This window comes from Centroberyx affinis, unplaced genomic scaffold (assembly GCF_046629955.1).
Source record: "Centroberyx affinis isolate AG114_WGS23_722 - 3 ecotype Tasmania unplaced genomic scaffold, CSIRO-AGI_Caff_v1 ptg000171l_1, whole genome shotgun sequence".
Lineage (NCBI taxonomy): Eukaryota > Metazoa > Chordata > Actinopteri > Beryciformes > Berycidae > Centroberyx > Centroberyx affinis.
This window is the reverse complement of record NW_027278868.1, coordinates 357,271-361,474: the sequence shown is the minus strand read 5'-3', so window position 1 is coordinate 361,474 and position 4,204 is coordinate 357,271.

Below are 4,204 nucleotides of genomic sequence, written 5' to 3'. Positions count from 1 at the left end.
ACAGGAGGAGTTATTTCAAGTTATTCACAAGCTATTTCTTCTGAAGCAATGTAGTTGTACAGCCTAATTACAGAGGTGCAGTCTCCTGCGCTGCCACTAGGTGGAGGGACAATTCTTTCATACATCTTGCACTAATTAAAAACTATTCATTGGTGTGACCATTCTAAACTCTACTACAGTGAACGGTATTTTATACTCATATCACATGCTGTGTTCAATTAAAACACTGCAAAATCCTTTATGAAATAAATTCATGAAGCAAAGTAATTTCATGAGAGAAAAAATTAATTAGTCAAGCTAGCTAAATTAATTGTGATCATAGCACAATTTACAACAAGCAAGCAGTTCCGGTATGGATTAATATCAATCATGTCTTTAAGGAAAGCCCATTTTACATGGCATTCAGATGAAAGCAGTGTGAATTGAGACCTCCCACTGGGCTCTGTGGGCAGCTTTCTTCCTATAAACATCACTTTGCCATTCATCTGTATTCAAGATGGGGGATCTCTTTCATGGAGGGTTCAAAAATGTTTCCCATCATATCTTAAAAAGGAAAACTGCATCTAATAATCTTAAAGTCACCCTACTTGGCCAAAAAGTCGATGCTAGAGTAGCTGGGGTGAGAAACAAAAGTATCAATCCTTTTAGGAAATTAAAACATTGATCAATATCAACTGGGATACATTGCATGCAAAAATGAAATTGGTACAGTATGAAACAAAGTCCAATCTTCAAGCGTATTGAAAAACATGAAGGATGCTTCTTGAAGTGTAAAATGGAGAATTTCCCTGTGGAGGTGGGCTTTTGTGATCCTCCTCAAAGACTGACCAACTTTAGTTCACCTCACAATGTTTTGGTGCACAGCCTGCTTCAACAACATGTTCAAAATAAAAGTTTGCTGCTGGACATTTCAAACGGCAAATGCAAATTGTCAAAGCAAACTGAACAGTAGAAATAAGAAAACATTTGTGAAGCCAAAATGAACGGCATTATTCAGATTGACATAGCTAATGAGGCCTGACAGATTTAGGTTACATCTGGTCCCACTGGTAGAAAGCAATCCTGGAGTGGAGGCAGAGAGCACCAGCCACTGTGACAGCTCCATCCAAGACTCCTATAGCTGAGGTAAGACGAGGGGAGAGCTGCGGTTACCTTTAATTTTCTAAGACTGCTGCCCTCCATCCCATCACTCTATTGGTAACAGTTGGATGCAGGCTGACTCATTTGGATTCAAGGTATGTCCCTTTCTCTCTGCTTCACTCAAACTGCAATACCCATGATCTCTCACCACTGTTCTGTCAGCCTTTCTAGTTTATCCTCATGCAAGTGTCAGCCTGTGTTCCCCCCACCCTCTCTGACAGGGGTGTTGGGATATTAGACAACACCAACCCTCATCAGTTAGAGTGAAGTGAAGGCGGCTCTGAAGTGATGGCGGATGACACGTGTCATCCCACAGGGCCCGAGTGTTTTCAACCCAAACATCACACAGTGCATTCAAACAAGGCCTGATTCTACCAGCTTTGCAATTTAAATGAAGACTTAAAAACTCTAGACACATGTCAAAGAGACAGTGCAATTTCCTATTATGGCGGTGGGGGGTACAAAAGTAAGCATACATTGTGTCAAGGAGAGAATGACATCTGTGAAATGGCGGATGCTTGTGAAAGATGGTGTCTGTTCCCTATGGTGATAAACGATGCATGTAAATAACTTGGAGATATGCCGGACATTTTTACATGTCAAGTAATACATACAGATAGGCTGTAAAATGCTCCATATTGCCATTTTCTTCAATCAGAAGCATGTACTATGTCACAAGCACACACCCAACAACAGCCCAACAGAAACTAAGTAGAGAGTTTAAACTAGGTACTGCCATCCCAACATATTTCCCAATTGCAGGGCATGATGCTCAGACATGTACTTGCATTCCAAACTCCACAAGTCTCCTTCCAGATTAACTCTTGACAGACTATCTGCTTCTCACAATCTGCTGCTACATGCCCACCAAAAGACAAGCATATAAAAATAGCAACAGGTCGGGAGTCAACATGTAAAGAAAACACGCTCAATAGACTTGTCACAATACTGAGCATATTCCGATATACTGTGCACCCACAATGTAAGTGTGCTACAAGACGAGTGAGTAGGCATTGACCTTTTACAAACAAATACTCTCTTTGTGTCTGCCTACAGGGGAAAATCTCAACAATGCAGGCAGACACTGAATTGTCAACAGTCTGCATAGAGAAGTAAATTTACAAGGCTGTCGTGATTTGACATATGGCAATAACAACGCACCTGATTTATGGCACTTCAGTAAATAATCAACCAGGAAGACTAACTGCAGAGACGGCCCATTGTAACTCACTCTCCTGCTCTTAAAGTGGTGCATCTTGTCTGCAGCCCTCTGCAGAAAGCTATGCTGTAGTAGCTGTGGTAGATGTACAAGTATATCGTTGGGATGAGCTGGGATGATTACCTTCAAAATGTGTTACAGATTACTGATTGTCTGAAGATGTAATCAGAAATATAATCTATTTGGTTACATCTACTCAGTATAAAAAACTAGAGCCCACAACACATTTTTACTTTGCTCCCCACTTTAAATAACATTACAATCCTGCAAGGGATCTTGGTCAGGTGATACAAAACATGTACGCAAGTGTTTTCGCAAGTGTTCATTAATTGCCCCACCCCTCAGTGTCAACATATTTTTATTATTACAGTATTTCTTGTACTGTATTGACAAGAGTGACTGTTTCTCATGATGTGTTGACACTGAGGGGTGGGGCAATTAATGACACTTTTAAAACACTTGCCAGCGTACATGCTTTGTATCACCTGACCAAGATCCCTTGCAGGATTGAAATGTTGTTATTTAAAGTGGGGAGCAAAGTAAAAATGTGTTGGGGGCTCTCCTTTTTTCTTCTGATGATTAAACTTCAGCCATGCATCAAGAAGGATGTGCATACAAATCTACTTTTCTTACACATCTACTCAGTAACATTAGGCGATTACTTTTACTTATATTTGGATAACTTTGCCTCCAATCGATAGAATAGCAGGGCGGCACAGTGAGCAGGGAGATTGTCCTTCCTCTGGAGGACCCAGTTCAAGCCCGATGCCAGTAACCATCCGCCCTGCTGAAGTGTCCATGAGCAAGACATTGAATCCCTACCAATTCCAGGAGTGCCTTTCTGTCGCTGACCTCTGACCTCCCTGTGGAGGACGAAAGTATAAAGACAATTTCCCTATGAGAATCATCACATTATCATTATTTGTTTCAATGTAATGACTAAGTTCTAAATGGGTTTATGTAAAATTGTCTATAGCTTTGCTACTACCCTTAACAACTAATTACTAATTTTTTCAAAAGGATCTGTAACGTGGCTCTTTTAACAGTAAGTAACTGTAAGGATTATAGTAATTATTTTGTAATCAGATTACGTCAATGATCCCTTTGCATATAATCAGTTACTCCAACCCTCAACCCTGCAGATATAGCTGCTGATGAATTGCCTAGTGCCATTTCTTCAGCACTGTCCTCGCACACAGAAGCTACAGTAAATGACTTGGTTCTACACTATGCTAGTCCTGAGCCACTTTCTACACAGTGCAAAAATATCCATCTTAAGTCATTTCGTGTCATATTCAGTCTTAAAATGTTACTAAAACAGGAAGAAATCTGATAATAGAGTGAGGAAACTCTATTAACTCTATTGTTACTCTATTAACTATTTGTTAATTCCAATGCAGTTTCACTTACACTTTCCTGGAAATATCTTGAAACCAGACAAAACAAGGCAGATCACACCACTACTTGCAACAAGTTAATTTGCACTGGAAACAAGAGAAGTTATCTCACCCCATTGGGAGATTTTTTTTTTTACTTGTCACTTTAGACTAGAAACCTGATTCATTACATGACGAGTTGAGATCGATACGTTTGTAGTGGAAGCAAGCTACTTACAACATTAACTTTAACATTGTTGTCGAGTTTCATTTTTGGATAATAGGGAAGTGGGAGTTGATTAAACAGAAAGATAACTAAACAATGACATTATTCAAATGTACCAGCAAGGTGGGTATGTGTTTTTTAACAAGTGTCTGGTTCAAACACACTAACAATTTTTAAGAGGCTGAACCGAAGCATCAGGACAAGGAGGAAGTCACCTTTGTAAATCTACCAAGCTAACCGGTT